The following is a 22176-nucleotide window of genomic DNA, read 5'->3' on the forward strand; positions in this document are numbered from 1 at the left end:
CTCTATAGCAACAACATACTCTGCTACTATAGTGGATAAAGCATTAACCTTTTGTAACCTAGAAACCCAACTCATGACTGTCCCACCAATAGTAAATGCATAACCTATAGTACTCTGCTTGGTATCAATATACCCTACCAAATTTGAGTCAACGTAGCCCTATAAATTAGTGTAGAGCCCCCAAAGTGTAAACACTTATTAGATGATCCTCTCAAATATCTGAGAATCCATTTGACTACATTCCAATGCTTAGTTCCTAGATGACTCATATACTTGCTAAAAACTCCCAGTATATGTTCAATATCTGACCTTGTACATCCCATCGCATACATCAAGCTTCTTATAGCTGAATCATAGGGTACCTTTCACATCTTATCCTCCTCTTTTCGTGTCTTGGGACACATTTCCGTAGTCAACATCAAATGACCAAGTAAGGGTGTGTTGATAGTTTTAACATTCTCCATATAGAAATGTTGCAACACCTTCTCAACATAAGAGCCTAAGATAATGTCAATTTCTATTCTTCCTATCTCTACAAATATTCATACCAAGGATTTTTTTGGCTGCCCCCAAATCCTTCATAGCAAATGCATGTGCTAACTGGCATTTCAACCCCTTAACATGATCCATGTTAGATCCAACTACAAGAATATCATCATGTAAACCTACTATATCCATACTCATGCATAAAACTATCAAATTTTAGATACCATTACTGAGGTGCTTGCTTCAAGCCATATAAACTTTTCTTCAATTTGCACACTAAGTTCTCCTTACCTTTGACCTCAAATCCCTGCCATATGTCTCTTCATCCAAGTCACCATGAAGGAAGGCTATTTTAACATCAACCTACTCTAAATGAAAATATTTAGTAGCCACATTACTTAAAACAATACACATAGAAATCATGTTAACAACAGGAGAAAATATCTTATCAAAATCAATGCCCTTTTTGTTTGCAAATCCTTTTGCAACTAACTTCACTTTAAATTTTTTCTTACCTCCATCCTCTTCTTTCAACCTATAAACCCACTTATTCTATAAAGCCCTTTTACCTAAAGGAAACTTGCATAAATCCCATGTCTTATTTTTAGAAAAAGATTACATTTTGTCTTACATTGTAAACTCCCAGTGAATTTTACTATCCACCTCACTGCTTCATCATAATATTTAGGTTCACCAGCATCAGTAAGTAAAATAGAATACAAAGAGGGAGAAAATCTTTCTGGAGGTCTACTCATCCTTATAGACAACCTAACATTCATTGGTGTGTGTGGTATTTGTTGTTGCAATTATTGCACATCATGAGGAATGGCCAAAAAATCATCTTTTGGAGTATCATCCAGCACTGCATAATCATCTTGTTTCTTCTCATGTTGCTACAAAAAATCTTTTTACAACACTTTCTCATTAAATATGACATCCTTGCTTCTTATAATTTTATGTTTTTCAAAATCCTAAAGCCTATAACCAAATTCATTACAGCCATATCCAAAAAATACACATTTCTTTGACTTAGCTTCCAACTTGGTTCTATTTTCAGAACCTATATGAGAAAATGCTTCACAACTTAAGGTTTTGAAAAAAGAATAACTCACCTTCTTACTAGTCCATGCTTCCTCTAGAATACCAAAACCCAAAGGAGTAGAGGGACCTCTATTAATCAAACATACAACAGTATTGACAACCTCCACTCACATGTGTAATGTCAACCCAACATGGAACCTCATGCTCCTTGCACGTTCTATTATAGTCCTATTCATGCGTTCAGCCACTCCATTTTCCTATGCAGTCCTTGGAACAATTTTTTGTCTATGAATACCATTAGTGGAGTGATAACCTTCAAATTCATGACTACAATACTCACCACCATTATTGGATCTGAGACATTTTAATTTCTTACCTTTCTCATTTTCAACCAAACATTTCCATTTCTTAAAAGTTTGAAATACATCATATTTTTATCTAAGGAAATAAACCCATACTTTTCTATTTGTTTCATCAATAAATGTAACATGATAAAAAAATCCACCAAGGGAAGATACCTAAGGTGGTCCCCATACATTGATATGCACAAGCTCTAATTTCTCCTTTTTATTTTCCTTCCTAGTATTCACAAAACTTACGAGCTCTTTTGTTTTCCATATACACAACTTTCATAGAAATCCATATTGACACTTTTGAGACTTGGTAGAACTTTCTTTGAATGAAATAATTTCATACCTTTCTCACTCATATTCACAAGTCTACTATACCACAGGGCTGTATCAAAATCTACATCAGCTATTTGTTCTCCCTGCCAAACTACAACAACTATTCCTGAACATTCATTTTTCTCTAAAACAATTAAAGTAGTAGGAACAGTATGACCTGTACAAAGATATTAGATTCCTATTTTCACACCTTTTTCTACTACAAGGAAACCTTTTGAAACCTTCCAATTTTTATCATTAAAAGTAACTACACAACCCTCATCACCAAGTTGCTCTGCTGAAATTAAATTTCCCACTTGGCCTTGGAGCATGTCTTACCTCATGTAGTAGCCAATGATTCCCATTTTACAACTAAATCTTAACTTTTCCCTTTTCAACAATTTGATAGGTTTTATTATCCCCCAAATAAACAATCCCTAAGTCCCCTTGGACATAATCAATGGAATAACCTCAATGAGGTCTAGCATGAAATGAAGCATTAGAATCTATAACCCATGAATCATCAACACTTTCTAAAGATAGAAGCAAAGCATCCTCTTCAAATTTGTTACTTACCACATTTGCCTCCTTTTCTCCATCTAGTTTATCTCCTCATTTTTCTTTCAAGTCCAACAATCTTTCTTTTTATGCCCTAGTTTCCCATAGTAGTAGCAGATTTTTGGTCCTCTCAATTGAGATCTCCTCCCCTTTGACTTTTCTCTTGATTTCCCATTATTTCTAGAATTACTTCCTCTCTTATTTGTTCTGCCTTGACTTTATGCATTCAAAGAACTTCCTGATGTAGATCCACCTATGGTTTTTCTACGAGTTTCCTCACTCAAAATAACACTGATTACATCATCATATTTTAGGGTACTAGATCCAAGAATAAAATTACTCACAACCATTGCCAAACCATTCCAACTTTCAGGAAAAGAACACAAAATCAAGAGAGCCCTAATTTCTTCACCAAAATTGATACCCATAGAAGATAAATAACTAGTAATAGTATTAAACTCATTTAAATGATCTACAATAGATCCACCTTCTACCATTTTTATATTAAATAAATGCTTCATGAGAAATACCTTGTTTGAAGTGGAGGGCTTTTCATATAGTTTTGCTAAGGATTCACCAACTCTTCCATCATCTTCACTTTTGTAATATTAAATTCCACCGATGGGCTAGGCATAGTAAAATGCTTCCAAATTCCTTTCTATCTAAAACATCCTAGTCCTCATTTGACATGGATCCCTAATTCTTAGTTTTTCCTTCCAATGGCTTCCATAAATCCTTTTGATAAAGATAGTCTTCCATTTGCATCTTCCATAATTTAATGTTCTACCAATTAAACTTGTCAACCCTTAACTTACCCTCTCCTATCATCGCTCCCACTCAATCATGAGACTCCCACTCAACCATGAGACTTTCATGTAGAGGATAATTGAAAGAACAACCTCACTAGAATACCACTTGTTATGATTAAACCACAAATATAGTAACAATTACATGCAAATATAAATAATATCAAAAAATAATAGATCACATAGAAAAGAACACAAGAAACCAAGATTTAACATGGTTCACCCAATCCATGGGCTACATCCACCAAATAGCAAGTCTGATATTATTCTGATCTAGTGATTACAGGATAATAACAATTTGTGATCCCTTATAGCTTAATATTGTTGCAAGAAACAATTTTTGCATCACCTACAATGAAACAATCCCTAACCCTAATCCCTTTTATATAAGTATTTTTACCACTTTAGGGTTACAACATGTTGACCATATGTCAACCATATGTAAGCCACAATGTTGGCCATGAGCCAAAAATTTATGAAGTATGTATAGTACTTCACTGACTACTCACCACAAACTAACACTTATTTCATAAAATAAATTACTATCAAGCACAATAGTACTAGCCAAATTCATAGTTCCAACAATAATACCTCCCCCAGTAGCAACAAAAAAAATATACCAAGTACATCCATAAAAAAAACAAACTCCAACACTTCAAAGATAAACAAGAAGAGAGAGTATGATTGAAAAATTGAAGAAATAATTAGGAGAAGGAGGTAAGAAGGAGATTCCTCTACAAATTACTAAAGGAAAAGGTGAGGATATGAGTGGTGAGGATGAAGATGTAGAAGTTAAAGGAAAGGGAAAAAATAGTGGATGCAGAGCCATAGATGAGTAAATAAAAGAGATTGTAACTGTTGAGCCTCAAGCATAGAAGAGCATAAAATAGTTACTATTTTTGCACCTATACTACCATGAGTAATAAAGTAGGTGACTAGAGCATCGACCAATGTATCTACAACTAAGCCAAAGAAAGAAGTAGCTAAGGTTACTAAGCCTACTCAAAGGAAGATTTTGACAAAGAGAAAGAATAATGGTGATGATGCAAAGCCACAAAAACCTAATAAGAAGGAAAGAAGAAGGATTTTGATTAAAAATGATGAAGAGGATGATGAAGAGAAGATATAATCAAAAGATATAATGGTAAAAGCACAAACATGTTTCACCTTTTATAAAGGAAAAGGATCTGAGAATCTAAACTATTCAACTTTGATGATATAAAAAATGATATTTGTGTTTAAAATCTCAAGATGATGTAAACTTATGAAATGTGTGAAATTCGATGAATTTAATACCTATAATTTTTTTTAAAATTAAGATTATTTTTTAAATGTTGAAGCCATTTTTGTAATTGTGAAAAATATAGGATGTAGTTCTCATCAAACCAGTATATGAAAATTATATTTTTATTCTTTGATTTGAAAAATTTTTATAGATGACATGTATAGTTAGGGCACAAAAATAAAATTAGTTTTTTATGTATATTTTCTTTGTTCTAAGTCCTCAAGGTTGACCTTATCAAAAACCAACAATTTTTTCCTCTCGTAAAAACTTCTTTATCAAGTCTACAGCTTTTTGAAAAGAAATTATATATTCTTGAAGAGGACTCTCTTTTCTAGGGATAAATATAGAATTTAATTTTTTAATATGATTTACTATTTCTTTCCTTTTTGAGGGAAAATCTTCTCAAATGTTAAAATATCTACTTATAATTGTTAGAAATAATGCAATCAGAATATAAAGTAATGCAAGAGAGTTTGTGCTGAACATAATTACCATACTTTATATGAGCTTTCCAAGATCAACACAAGAGAGGAGACAAGGATTTTTAAAGGGGAAAGAAAAGAAAACCCCTTGTATATTATATGAATGAGGCAAATGCCTAAAGAATGATGTGTGTGTGTGTGTGTGTGTGTGTGTGTGAGAGAGAGAGAGAGAGAGAGAGAGAGAGAGAGAGAGAGTGTGTGTGTGTGTGTGGAGCCAAAAGGCTTATTACATGAACTACATAGTGATTGTGTGTTATTAGAATGCGAGATAAGCATCTCTTATAAAGAGATGAGAAGAGGAGTTATTTGTAACTCCCATGTGAATGATTGCCACATTCATATGTGTGTGCATAACAAGTGTCATAATCATCTTAAGGAGGAATAAATATTTTCCTTATAAAGGAATTCCAAAAATTAGTTGTCCTCACATGTGGACTAAATGACAAACTACATTTAGGGATCCTTGGAATATATCAATTAAATACATCCAAGGAAATATTAATATTTCTAACACCCCCCCTTGATATTTACTTGGGGAGCTTACATCAAAGTGTTGTAAACTCAAATTTTTATATTGAAATCTCTCTTTAGAAAGAAACAACTTGATCTTTGAGAATGTCTTCAATTGTGCAAGAGGTCTTTTGTGAGTGTGGGTAGATCTTTGTAGAGCCAAGATAAATGTGTTGCATCTGCAAGTTGAATCATGGTGCATAGGATATGTACACCAAACAATAATGTCTTGTATGTGCCAAGATGGATCACCTTAAAAAAATAGACACAAGAAATGAGACAACTATCCACAAGGAGTATTTCATCTTATATTCAAATTAGGAATCCTTTTGAATAAGGATAAGAAAACTCTCATAGAGAAATAGAGAGAAAATGTGACATGTCACTGCAAAGCAATGTAGTTAACCTAATATCATGAAAAATTATATGGTCAAAAAATTATCAGAGAGGATAAATTGAGTAAAAATATTGATTAGGGGTAAAAGTACAAAGTTGTGTCTCCTTTTAGGTTGACTTATCAAAACGAATGAGTTTGAGTATTTCTATCTAAAAATCAATTTTTTCCAAACATATGATCTAAAATTAATTCACTCTAGCTAAGTTATATATGGTATCACACTTTTCCAATTGGAAATGTTAATTAAATGCATGGTTTATGCTAGTTTCATCCAATCACTAAAGAAATAAAATTATTTCAAAAAAATGGCATTTCAATAACTTTGACTATTTTTTATGATTTTTTTTAATAACATATAAACACCATTTTATAGAGTTCAAAGTCAAAAATATTCTCATATAGAGTTTATAGTGTTTTAATTAGATATAGTATATTGTAATTAAAAAATTCTACAAGTACATATTTTAGCAATCAAGAAGATGTCAAATTTAAGAAAGGAAAAAATATTAAATCATATAAATAAAAAATAAAAAATCACATGATGTTCTAGAGGAGAGAGTCCTTTTCAAGAATATATAATTTTTCTTTTGGTTAGAAAAGATTTGTTTTTAAATATGTGGTGGGAGATCAAAACTATTGATTTCAGATGAGTTAATTTTGAATTGTTATAAAAGATAAAATATAGCTCTAAAGACAATTTTTATTTTTGATTGTTCTAGCTATATATGTTATCTATAACATAATTTAAGATCAAAGGGAATGAGTTTATTTCCATATTATTTCTTGGTGGGAACTAGACCCCTAATTTTCAACACTTTTTAGCAAGTAAAAAATTGTCTTTAAAAATTAGGAAAATATACCAATTCTTATTCCAAATAATTATTAAAATTTATAATCCTAAAATTCATCCACTTCTACACATTTCATTAGTTTACTTCATCATCAAATTCCAAATAATATTACCATTTTTATGTCATTGAAGATGAACAATTATACTTTTGTTAGCCTTTTCCTTTGTAAAAGGGTGACACAGGTTTGTGCTTTTACAGACTAACATTTTTCCATGAAAATTATATACTATTGCACAAATGACCATGGAGAAGGCCAACTAATGATACTTGCATCAACATTGCATCAATCATGTGGGTATAGACAATCCACTTCATGAATCATCTCACTGCAAGTTAGTGGGGGCGTCCCTCCATAACTTGCATGACTCCTAATCTAAGCAATAAAATATGCAGTGCATTATCACATTAATGTATATGAATTAAATTAACATGAGAGACATGTTGATCAAAAAAATATTATCACATGATGATTTTTGTAGGATACTAAAGGGAAGGATTATGAGTATCAACAACATATTGCCTTCAAATTGGATCAAACCAATTGAAATTGGACGGAAACCCCAAGAATAGCATCCTCTTCATGAGGAATAAATAGGTCAAAATGGAGGGAAACTCCATATAAGTATCATTCTTTCAAAGTGGAACAAATAGAACCAAATGGAGGGAAACCTCATATAAATATCATCCTTTCAAAGTGGAACAAATAGAATCAAATGGAGGGAAACTCCATATAAATATCATCCTTTCAAAGTGGAAAAAATATAACCAAATAGAGGGAAAATCCATATAAAGTAAGTGCACACAATTATAGGATGGAGGGATACTCCATGGGCAAGATAAGGAAACCACATATCACTTATACTAAGGGGACCTTCATGATATGAATTAGGTATAATTGAGGAGACCTTAATAGTCAACCTTGAAAAAAATGGCTCCCTATGCAACATACAAAAGAGATTCAAATAATTTCATATAAATCAATGTTATAAAACCATAAAATGCCAACATGGGCATAGAACAATGCTACAAAAGCATAAAATTGCAACTATGTGCAAATCAATAGATCACAATAAAGTTGAAGGCAAATGTATAAGATAACTCATAATCCCAAAGAATATGTAGAGATAAATTTGAAGAGAGATGAGCAATATATAAATTTAGGAACTCCATTGGTGTTGATCATGGATACATAATTTATTTTAAGTATTTAAACTCATCTATTTTTTAGAAGAATATACAAATTTATTAATCAATAGAGTAAGAATAGATTACATATTTATCATGGCATATATGTGTGCACCCATATATACTCAAATAAATTTACCTAAAATATCATGATATAAAATAACACAATTATTAAATCAAACCTTGATGATAAAAAAATATACCCTCAAGGGAATAAAAAATGAACATAAAATCATGGACTAAGGAGTTAGAAAAGATATCCCATCTTTTCTTCTTAGGACTATCACCCCTCTTTAGGAAAAGGCTAAATAAATAAAGGAGTTCAAGCTTGCCTTTATAAATATTTATGCCATGCAAAACAAGTAATTATGTATCAAAACAAATGGAAAAGGTTGTATTGAGTATCTATGATAAATGGACTATTTCAAAACACCCAAAATGGCTTAATAACCTCAAGAGGTGAAAAATCACAAGGGTAATCCAAATTAAACCATAGCTAAAGAAATATTATATCATGAATCATCTAATGGGCTATTTGAATCAAATTGAATATGTGAACCAAAATGGCTTAACAACCTCAAGAGGTGAAAAATCACAAGGGTAATCCAAATTAAACCATAGCTAAAGAAATATTATATCATGAATCATTTAATGGGCTATTTGATTCAAATTGAATATGTGAACGAAAATAGATAATGAATATATGAAGTAAGGAGTATAAAGAATACAAATTATTGTTCCTTCTAAAAAGGATTAAATATTGAAACAATTTTTCAAAGAAAATTTAAATATTCAAATATTGAAACAATAAAATAAAATATCCAAACTTAAATATTCACATATTAAATACTCAAATATTGAAATAATAACCTTTGATATATTTTTTACAAATTTATAAACTTACATATCTAAAAATTACTTTTTCTATTTAAAAATATAAATAAACATCTTAAACAGTGTAGTAATTTAAAGATTTAATTTAAATCATATTTATGAACTACGTCTTATTAGAAAAAATAAACAAATAAAATTGAATTTCTTATTAAAGCACATTTCCTACATGTCTTTCTAAGGAGCTCTTTTAAAAAGGTAAACATCTCTAAAATTTTGATGAAAGGACAAAGGGAAGCTATCCAATAATATTTCATTGGTTAAAATGATTTTAAAACAATAGTGTAATAATGCTTGTTTATAGATATAAAGTGACTCCCAATGATGATGGACTTTTAAATAATAATGCTTAGTGCTAAGTTTTATAAAAGAGGTATAATAGGAGAATGCTAAATAAGACATACTTCTTGTAACCCAAAGATTAAAGGTTGTGCAACTTTAAATTTTATATTTAATAAAATTAACCTTTTATTGCCTATGAGGAAAGAAGAACCCCAAATTATTGAAGGTTGAACTTCCAACAAAGCAATAGTTAATATAAAATGTATACGAAATTGCTGAAACTAACTAAAGAAAAGAAAAATTTAGAACGACCAATGGTTTGAGACAAGATGCTACAATTATTAAAAGATGTTTGAGGTAGAAGACTTGACAACTCATGAATGGAAGAGGGGGAAGAGAAATCTTACACACAGACACTTGAAATGATGCAAGGAAAATGAGCACTACAACTATGCCTTTGACTAGAAATGCCTCTGACTAAAAGGAGACATGATTCCTAATAGAAATATGAATAAAAGAGGTATTATAAAAAATAGATACACAAGGAATGCCACAGGGTAAAGATTGGATGAAGCACGAGAGTTGAAAGAGGGATGGATTTAGCTCTTTCTTTACACGATAGAAGCAAGAAGGGTGAAAGGTAGCACTCTTCTAAGTGCAGCATGCTTGCACAGAAATAACTGCAAGAAATGTGAGTGAAGAAAAGACAAGCACAATACGCATATCTATCTATATATATCGTGCATTACTTTTGCAGAAGATTAAATGAGAAGAAAATAACATGAGGCCAAACAAAGGTAAAACTAACTGTTATAATTTGAGTGCAAGGTGGTTGCAAAGAAGAGAAAAATGTAGATCTAAAAAGATAGAGCTCAATAGACAACACATAGGAAAAGGGCAATAATGGTAGAACATGGAGTGCCAAACTACCAATAAGAAAGTAAACTAAAGCTCACACAATGAACAGTGATCCACAATGAGAGAGGGACATGCCAAAATAGAGAAGGGGATGTGTCGAAATAGAGTAGTGTCAAAATAGAGTAGTGAAAGCACCACATGAACCTAGCACATGCAAGTAGGAAGAGGAGTGCAGGTGGGAGAAGGGAGCAACAACCACAAGGAAGGAAGAAGCAGCCACAGGAAATAGTAGCCAAGAAAGGAGCAACCATAGGGCCAAAAAAAAATTTTAAAAATGTCCCCACGCAAAACCAAATAGGCACTGCAGAAAGAGCTCACACAAGAGAAAGCACAAAACATAAGATGAAGAACATCAAACACATTAATAATAGGAATAACGAAGAAGAATGTGAAAAAATGAAAACAAAGAAAGAATGAAAGATTAAATAACTAAAAGGAAAAGAGATAAAATAGGGGAAAAGAGGAAAGATTCTAAAAGGAACTAGAAAGGTAATAGAGAAGAGAAGTCTAGAATAGAAGTTGCTCTGAATTTTTTATTTTTTTTTTAAATTTAGTAAAGGATCAAATTTTTAAAAACAGAGAAATATAGTTGAATTAAAATATCTAAATATTCAACAACAATATGAAAAGGTTTAAACTTTTAATATAAGGTGACTAACATTATAGTCATCAATAGCATAAATGAATTATTCCCTGCAATAAAAATGGTAGGAACATATATTTTTTTAAATTTTTATATATTTAATTTAAAAAAATTACACTATATAAAAAATGCTATATATAAAAAATTCATAAATGCTACTTATTAAAGCAAGAGCAATTTTAAAAAAAATCTTTTTGATAAAAATATCCAAGTAGAAATAAGGTGTGCCTCAATCTTCATCACTAAACTGAAAACAAGAATTAGTTAGCTCTGACACCATGTTAGAAATAATGAAATTGTAATGGACTAAAAAAAATAAAGTACCATAAAGTAATCCAAGAGAGTTTGTGATAAACATAATTACCATACTTTATATGAGCTTTCCAAGATCAACACAGAAGAGGAGACAAGGATTTAGAAAGGAGAAAGAAAATAAAACCCCTTGTGTATTATATGAATGAGACAAATGCCTAAAGAATGATGTGTGTGTGTGTGTGTGTGTGTGTGTTTGTGTGTGTGTGTGTGTGTGTGTGTGTGAGAGAGAGAGAGAGAGAGAGAGAGAGAGAGAGAAGGCTCATTACATGAACTACACAGTGATTGTCTATTATTAGAATGAGAGAGAAGCATCTCTTATAAAGAGATGCGAAGAGGAGCTATTTGTAACTCCCATGTGAATGATTGCCACATTCATAAGTGTGTGCATAACAAGTTTCATAATCCTCTTAAGGAGGAATAACTATTTTCCTAATAAAGGAATTACAAAAATGAGTTGTCCTCACATGTGGACTAAAGGACAAACTACAATTAGAGATCCTTCGAATATCCCAATTAAATACATCCAAGGAAAGATTAATATTTCTAATAATAATACTTTGAAATTATAACATATTATAAGTTATCAAAACACTATGAATTTTTTTAATGATAATATTAACTCTAAGATTTATAAAAGGGTTTTTTAAGTTTTTGAAAAACCTTGAGTTTTGATAGAGAAATGAGATTTGAGAAAAACAAGTTTAGAGGTCCTAAAAGGTGATATAAATCTATGTTTTTACCCATAATTTAGTTTAGAGTTGCACTGCACAAACCCCCACAAATGATTGATGAAATTTGTCACAACATTAGTAAAAGTGTGAGACTTTTTGGATTTTTATGTTTTTAAGTATGAAAAATTGGGTGTACTGACAAGACCAAGGTTGATGAAGCTACCTTGGATATGATGGAAAAATTAAAATACACCCCATTGGTGTTAGGAAACATGATTACTAATGAGTTGCATACCAAAGTTGATCAGAGGTAGCAATTTTCACTAAGAACTGAAAGAAAAATTAGGGAAGGTGCGCTTGCTAATGTTATGCATGAGTTGAGTAGAATTTTTTTTTGCAAAAGATATGAAATATTATACTAATAAATTTATTCATTAAACAAGACCTTTTATGATTTTGAAAGGAAAATTTGAACATGTAGTAGAAGAGAGTAAAACTATCTGCAAGAAGATATATGGATTAATGCCAGTAGATGAATATAAGGATGAAGAAAATAAAGATGAATAGATAGAATTGGATAATGAAAAATATTTCAATAAAGACATGGCTAAACAAGCTTAAGAACAAACAAAGACTATAACCATAGAAGATGAGCCTATGAGAATTCTAGTGAAGGCTATAACCAATGAAGAATCTAAACAAAAAAAGACTATGTTGATGAAGCATGAATAGAAGGAGGCAACTCCACAACTTAGGTTAGTGCAAGAGGTATTGCTAAACCCAAATGTAGTGCCTACCCTCGTTCACATCTTTTTTGGACATTGTTGTTATTATTATCAGACTATGTTGGACTAGTTTTATGTTGATGGATTAGTAGTATTGTTTTGAGACTATCAGACATTATGTTATGGATTTAGTGGTTATATGATGAGATCATTTAGACTTTACATTTCATGTATGCATGATGATCATTACATTGCTTTCAGTTATTGTTGATGATTAGTTAGATGGTTTATTATTTCATGTGCTTTATTATGGATACTTACCTCATACTTGCATGTGTATGGTGTGCATGTTTTCTTATTGTATGGCATTTCTGATGTGGTTAAGGAAGGGAGTCGTAGTCACCTACTTAGTAGGGATCTACACGATGCACCACTTCCTGCCATTGTCTGTTTAGCTTAGCATTATATATATTGTATGTACATGCATGGTTTTTCTATAGGTTGCAGGTACTAGGTATCAACTTCCCTGAATTGCTAGGATGAGTATACCCTATTATACTATCTCAATGATAAGAGAAGAGAGATAAATTCTCAAGTCCAAATTCCAAACCCTTAAACCATTTGTCCTAGTGAGATAGGACAAGTATCTAGATATTTTACCCACCGAATGTGTCAGATGACATATTTCATGACTTTTAACCCTTTAGACTAATTTTGTGTGAATTGCTCTATGATGGATTTTCATATTTTATCTTGGAGGTCTATGGTAAATTTTCTATTAATTAAGTCTTAATAAATAGATTTAATTAATAAATTTATTACTTGAGAAAATTAATATAAAATATCATGATATTTGATATTTTGTTTATAATTAATTAAATGAGAATTAATTGAGGAAAAAAGAATTAAATAAAATAAAATTAGAAATTAAAATTAATAATAATAATAAAATAATAATAAAGTAATAAATAAATAATAATAATAAAAGTTATAAAAATTAAAAATGAAAGTTATAAAAATTTAAATAGAAATTATATAAAAAGTAAATTGGAGTTATAAGCTTGCATGGGAGTTAATGCACCTTTTCATTTCTCATATGTCAACAACACGGGGGTTAGTGCATCAATTAAGCACATGGTGTCTACAACCCTATGACTCATCTAGAAGGTTGGAAAAGGCACATGCTTAGTTGGTGACACCTTCTAGCTATTTCTAGCAGCATTCTAGATGTTTCCTGAGAGCTCTTTATATTTAGGCATTCCTAGAGGCTTAGACATAGCATTTGGAGAGCAATTGGAGCATTTGAGGACTCGAGAACTCTGAAGAAGGGAGGAGCTTGCTCTGCAGGTTTTTTGAGGAAGAGTGAATTAGCATCAGAATTCAGGTAGATTCTTGTGATTTTACTTATGCTATTTTTGCATCTTACATTCCCTGTCTTCTTTGTGTCTTCCATATTTCTTCTGAGAATTTTTCCTATTTTAATTGTATATATTCTCAATATGGGTAGTTACATTTATTTGAGAATCTTATATGCATAATCTGAAAAGAACACGGGGCTAGGGTTTAAATTGTAGCAAAATCCATTAGGTTAATATTTGGATAAATTTGAGATTAAAAGTTTATAGGAAAATTCTAAAAATTGGAATTTTAAAATAAACTGTTGATATTTTTGAATCTGCATACACACACACACACACACACATATACACACTTTAATATATATATATATATATATATATGCATATACATATATATATATATTTAATTAAAAATTGAATATCATACCATTAATCAAAAACATTTTTTTTAAAAATGTTAAACTTTATTATAATCGAAATCGCATACCGACGAATGGAAAATCACTTATGCAATTTAAAAAAAAAAACTGATATGCATTAAATGGAGGGGGACAAGACCCGCGCCCCCGTGCCCATTGCGATCATAGTGTATCGGTTGTTGTAGGTACTGCAACAAAAGGGGTACACAGTACCCACTAACATCGCAGGCCCTGCAACCGCAGGGTCCTACGTACTGCCGGTGGTACACACTGATATATATATGTGTGTCGATTCATATGAATTCGACTTTCATTGTTATTAAATTTTCATATGTTATATGGTATAAATCAAAATTATTAATTCAATTTTATAAAATGCAATAATAATAATTATTTATATATTTATATATGTATGTATATATATATTTAAATATAAATATATATGTATGCATATATATATTTATATATATATATATGTATATATGTAATATATAAATATGTTATTAATAATTTGAATTATTATTATATAATTGATAAATGATTTATATCAAAGGTTCATTTTTAGAATGGTGAACTCTTGTATAATTTTCAAGATTTAATTAATTGTTTTATAAAGTGTATGAAATTTAATTGATAGTTTGGTGGGGGATGTTTTCAAACAAAGATTATAATTGGAACATAGATTTTAAGGAAAACTTTTATTCATCCAAAACAATACATGTGTTAGGAAAACTGTACAAAATGTTCCTCCATTCATTCTCCAAACTTGGAAACATAAACTAAGACCTCTACATTTAATTCAAGTTTGTAAATTTAGCAAAACCAAAACATGTGTTTTCATTGTATTCTTTATGCTATTGTTTTGGGTTTTAGGTTGACTAGTGTTGACCAGTTATAGGATGTCTACCGGAGGCTTGGGGGTTATGTGATTGTGATGTCATGATGATGTTTTAATCTCGACCTTTATAAACCCAACCATGGTTATGTGATGGAATGCCCTATGTATTGGTTGTAATTACTGATTGTTATAGTTGATATTCTTATGTATGAGACACTTGACTCAACCATTTTTGGTCATCGATCATTTATCCTTGGTTATTTTCTAGTCGCCATGATAGGGCTGTAATGTGGATTTATTCTTAATGATATCATGTTGTGACATGCTTGACTCAACCATTTTGGAGTCTTCGATCAGTATAATTGAGATATATTTTGGTTATTGAGAACCAATGGATACTTTTGATTATCAGTGATACTTCAGTTGCCAATAAAGAGCTGTTGTGATCATGATTTTCTATGGATGCTTGCTCATGGAGATTTGATGCTTTTATGCATATTTGATGATTTTATTATGGATTATCTTTTGTGATTTTGAGATTTATGATTCCATGAGCTTAGGGTAGGATATCTGCATGTAGTGTTGGGAAGTGGCTTGCAATGGGGGTTGGGGCCCTAAGAGGCTGCCAGGGTAACTCATTGTAAGTTGGATTAATAAGTGATAACATTCACACCTAATACTAACTAAATGAACCTAAAAATATAAGTGTTTTGGTTCTTGCCCATGCCTTGAGTGCTTGTATAGATTAGTATGGGAGTAGAGAGAACACATGGTTGCGACCTTGCATTCCATAGTATGCCTCGTCCGTATGAGAGGATACTAGTGGCCGCATGAGATAAGTATGGACCTGTGGAGTTTAGCTAACTGCCAGGGTAACTTGTACATGATAAATGCGATGACACTTTACCACTTGCATAGTAGGTTCCTACATGTCTTTGTGTGCCTCTGGGATTAGATGTTGATTTTGTGTTTGGAACCTTTGAGTTAGTATACTTTTAGGATTCCTAAACTTATAAAGATTTATGCTATGTGTTATTGGATAGCCTGTTTGGGACTTGAGATTATCTCCTCAACATGGTGGGAGTGGACCACTTAGGTACCATGCGGTCGGGTGGTAGTGTTTTTTTCACTCTTATCATTTGAGATTCATTGAGACATCGTGGCTGATGCATCCTTCATGATGGTGGATATGTATCCTTTCATTGATGATTAGCATATGTTAGATGATTTTATCTTATGCTTATATTTGCATGTTAGATTACTTTCTGCATATGATATAGTATACGTTAGGAGTGACATTCCTACTATGTTAATACCGATGATCTCTTCGATGATTTGGAATGTTACGCACAGAGAGATGGCTAGAGCCCACGATGGTCTAATGATGCTATTAACAGTTGGAAAGAACCGTGCACTTAGTTTATTATGTTTGATTTTTATGATGGATGTATATGTCTTCTATGATGATGTATCATGTGTATCATGTGATTATCTTTACTTTGATGTATCATGGATTAGAATAGGATGATGTACCTTATTCTACATATGTATATTCTTTTGAGCTTTTCATACCCTATGACATGTACAGTGGATGATTGAGAAATTGAAATGTAATGTATGAACATTGGACTTATCATTATTATTTCATGTGGTTTTTGTACTAGATGGATTCAATAATGTTAGTTGACTTGGATGTAATTCAATGTTAAGGGATCTTAAAGAATGTAATCTGTTATGTATGTTTACTTTTAGATGGACATTGCTATTGCTTCCATTATTGTGCATAAGTTATATGTGGTATTTACTTTCTTAAAAAAGAAAAAGAAAAAAAATGGTACCAATCTTAGTGAAATTCTAGGTTAATTCTTTGGATCCCTTGGCAGGGCATTACAATAGTCTTATGATGCAAAAGTAACATTTTGGCCTTATATACGATATCATCTTGAAAATGTGTGTCAATCAGTGATAATGATTTTTGTTGCCAATGTTCAACTTGGATTATGTATTCTCATATTCTTCCCATTCACTTGCAAGACAAAACTAACAAAAACAAGCAAGGTCCCTAGTCCATATAGTCCAAGTGTTAGAATCTAAACTCCTAAATGAATTTCCTTTAGCTAACCCACTTATTCTATCAAAGTCATACCTTGAAAGGATATTCTTCTCTTCAACTAGGTAGAAGAAACATTTTATTAAAGTCTTACAATTCACATTAAGATATTCATTTATGTTACTAGTCAATCTTTTATCAGTTGTTGATTTATTAATGAAAGATATTGTTATTGCTCATCATACTACAATATTATCTTTAGAGCAACTTATCTTTTCGATAACATCAAAGGAACTAGCAACAATGGATACAACTTGTTTTAAAGACTCATTTTTATTCTTGGGTTTTGCATACATTTCTAACCTTTTCATTACTTTTCGCATTTTAGATATTTTAATTAGTTGCAACATCACTAATATTGAAACCCAAATTTCTTATTATAAAAAAAATATCTATATAATATTTTCACATGTGTCCTAATTTGTCTCCATGAAACCAATCCCTCAAGATTATTTAGCACATCATTAGGAAAATGAAAATTATGTTCAGGCACTTTAGTATCATTCTAACATGTTTGTTCAATAATTGGTGTTTCCATGTCTATTTTCATACAATTGTTATTTTCAATTGACATTCCATTTTAACTATTATTTGGAATTTGAATCTCATTTTCATTTTTTCTTGGTATTTCTTTTGGGGCATAAATTTTAATTGGACTTTGTTGTGCATGATCATTTGGAAATCTATTCTCATGAAGAAAATCTAAATCATTGAACTCATAACTAGCTTCTAAAAATCACCAAATTCATCACGAGAAAAAATATGAGGGTTTGGAGACACACATGTACTGAATGTTTGATTAGAATGTGCACCTAAATCTCCTTGTATTGGGTTCTCTTCTTCAGCCTTTTCATCCATCATGGTATCCTCAATATCTTTCTCCTTTGAAACATTGTTCAACTCTCTAATTCTTTGTCTTCTCTCTCGTTGACATTATGCTTCTTACTCTTTATTTGTTGCAATCTCCTCAATTTTTAGAACTTTTCTTTTCTTTTTTCTTCATTATTTTGATCCCATGTTTTCACTTGTTTTGAATTCGAATCAATAGCTTGCAAATTGTAGAAGAAGACAAGAAAACTAAATAACTATGATAGAAACTCGTTGTTGCAGTTCAAACTATCATTCAATGATTGCAATCATTGAAAAATGCTCTATGGAGCATCTTTTGGGGCCCAACAGGTATTTAAAAATATGGTACCCTATTATTTAAAAATTGGGAGCCCAATTTTTAAACAATCAGGTACCCAATTTTTGAATTGCAATTCGGGTGCCCAATTCTGGTGACATTGGTGGGAATTTGGCATGGGCATAAATTTGCATGGAGTTTTGCCTTGGGGAAAGACATGGCATAGGATTGGTCCCACCAAGCCTATGCCTTTATGAACCAATATTTGACTAAGGCATTTAATTGATAATTTTAGGGATTGTCATAATTTTTATATAGTTATCCCCGTTGAATTTTTTGATAAAACAAAAACCCATTATAGGTTTTACTGTACTGATTTCAAAAATGTAAATTGTATAGTGTTATGTGTTTATTTGCTATATTTTCATTATTTATTAATCAAAAGTATCTCTTAAACATTAATAGTGACATTCACTAAAACTTTAATAACTATTTTAATATTTAATATTTGGTAAATTAATTTACATTTCATTAATTCTTACAAAATTATTTTAAAGTTTAAAAGAAAAAATAGAAAAAAAAATTGATTGAATTATGGCATTTGTACATGAGAGGTTTTAGAAATTAGCTTAATCATCAATTAAAAATTAATAAAAAATTTACTAAAAAAATCAAGAAAATTATTCTCATCAATCTTTTGTGTGTCAAGTAACTTAATTTAAAAGGATTCACAAAAATTTATTTAGTTGTGTCAAATTATGGTGTTTGTACATGAGCATGGTATAGTCCTAAAATAGACATTTTTGAAAAGGTGGTTTTTAATGATCCATACCAAAAAAAAAAATCTAGCATATAGGTATACGTATAAAATATATATTTAAAAAGAAGATCCTATGAACTGCACTTTTTATTTCTGAATTTTTTTAAATATTTAATCTCTAAATGGCTCAAATTTAGGCATCAATTGACAATATATTTTAAAAATAGGAAAAACACTTCCACTTTTTGACCAAAAGTGAGACCCAACTTCTTGCACTGACACTCATTAAATGTTAAATAATTTTACACACTCTTATCAATATATGATATGTTATTCAAATTATAGTTATTAAATTTAAGCTATCAAATAATAATTAAATAATGTCATAGCCAAAGTCTATTTATGAAATTATTTATATTATATTACAAATTGATTTTTTGTAATATTATATAATAAACCTTACAATTTAAAGACAATGAGAATGTACCAAGATATAATAATGTGACATTTAAATAGTAGTGTATGAAAACTCTAGTAGGATTAAAAATAATGGAAATTTCACAAGACAAACAAAAAGGAAAATTATAAAGAAAGTTTGAGAAGACAAACAAAAATGAAAATTAATGTGTGCATTGGTATACACTAGTTGATGCTTAGTGTGTGTCTATTTAGGTCAAACCTAATTTTACATAATTTGACTTTCTTGCTTAACATACGCTATCTAAGAAATTAAATAGTGTCTTTTCTAGATGATCGCCCATAACTTACCATTTCAGACTAATACTAGAAACTATGTGTGAAGATAGATGCTTAGTCATAAGATTTACAATGTCAAGACTCTACAGATTATCCAAAGAAAAATATTAAATTAAATACCTACTTTTGATTGAGAATAAGGAAGGCTCCAAAAAATTGACGTAAGGATTTAAAAAATAGCTCTAAGGTTCATTATAGTAGAGGTCTACATGTTGTCCAAAGAAAAATATTAAATTAAATGTCTAATTTTGATTGAAATTAAGGAAGGCTCAAAAACATTGACACGAGAATTTTACAAATAGCTCCAAGGTTCCTTTTAATAGAGATCTACAAGTTGTCCAAACAAAAATACTAAATTGAATGTCTAATTTTGATTGGAAATAAGGAAGGCCCAAAAAAATTGACACGGGAATTTTAAAATAGCTCTAAGGTTTCTTATAATAGAGGTTTACAAGTTGTCCAAAGAAAAATACTAAATTGAATTTCTAATTTTGATTGAAAGTAAAGAAGGCCCAAAAAAATTGACTCGTGAATTTTTAAAATAGCTCTATGTTTCCTTATAATAGAGATCATTGGTTAGGTGATTTATTAGAGGCACCTCAAAGAGATATGATGACTGCTATGAAAGAGCTTGAAAATTCAAGATTCATCAATCATTTGTACATAATGAGAGCTAACTGGTATAGTATTCTAAGTGAAGAGGGAGGAGGTGTGAGGCCTCACCCCGACCCTTCGTAGCCTTAGTTGTTACTTTATTATTTTGATACTCATGACTCGAGATGTTGAGACATTATCAAATTCTTGAACATGTTATATTATTTCATGTTGTGTGATGTTATTTTCGGATATTTAATGTCCATCATTTAATGCTTTATGTATATGTATGTTGATGAATTAAGTAAAATGTAGGATTAACTTATTAATTTTTGGAATCTTTATGATTAAGGATATAAGTAGGATGCAAGAAACCCTGATTGATGTATGTTTCAATTTATGTGAATTTTTGATACGTATATATATGTACATGTGATTTTCAGGACTACTGATGTGTGCAATGAGTGTGCAGATATTTTAGCTGAGGAAACTGATGGAGGAACAGAACTGATCTCTATGTGCTAATTTTGGAAACCTTGTTGTTCATAATTCAAGTAATGTATTGTGAGATGTATGTATGTATCTCTTTGTGATCAGTAAATGTTAATGTTCGTAAATATGTTCTGTTAGTGTCGCTTGACACTCGTGAATTGTTTGTGCTCCTCAACATGCTAGTTAGGGTTAGCTGTATAACCCATGGACCTAAGTCGATTTAAGTTAGTGTCAATTTTCTTATTGGTTCTTAATTGAGGTTAGTCATCTCTAATCCAGATTAGTTCTTAATCTACTTTTTAAGAGTTGTTAGTTGGTCCTAATTATTTCCTAGCCTTTGTGTGGCTCTAAACCTATTCCTAAGGCTTTAAAACATGAAATAATTATACCCAAGGGGTATGGGTATGGGTTGGGGGTCTTTTCCAACCCCTAAGCCCCTTTTTGTTGACTTTGGAGATCACTCAAAAAGTCTCATTTTACCTTTGTGCGAAAATTGCAAGTGGTTATCATGAGTTTCATTACCCCACCTCCACTTAGGGTTTAACCATAGTGTGGGTTGAGTTAGGAGTTTCTAGACTTGTTAGTGGGTGGGTGTAGTTATTGATCATTTTGGGTGGTTGAGCTTGAGGCTTATTTAGAGGCCCTTCTTGGACTAGTGGGGGTTGTTACCCAATCTCTAGATTTAGAGAGGAGTTCTTGAAGATTGAAGCAAGGAAAGGGAAGCTCTACTCAAACTTGTTCATTGCCATTACCTCTTTGTGAAGGTTAGATTTCTCATCTCCCTTGTTCAGATTTTTATTCTTGTTTCATGCTTATGATACCTTGTTGTTGTTTCAATGTTTGTATTTGAAAACCATGTTTTTTTTGGGATGTTTATGTTTGCAATTTTGATATTTTTCTTGCATGGGTGTTTTGGTATTACTCACCCTTGGAGAGGGCAGAAGTGACCAATTTTGGGAAAGGTCTGTTTAGTTGGACTCGAACCAGTGTAGAGTCTCTTCTCAGGATGAGA

The sequence above is a fragment of the Cupressus sempervirens genome, chromosome 10 (genome assembly GCF_028749045.1).
Source record: "Cupressus sempervirens isolate cs-2001-9-10 chromosome 10, ASM2874904v1, whole genome shotgun sequence".
Lineage (NCBI taxonomy): Eukaryota > Viridiplantae > Streptophyta > Pinopsida > Cupressales > Cupressaceae > Cupressus > Cupressus sempervirens.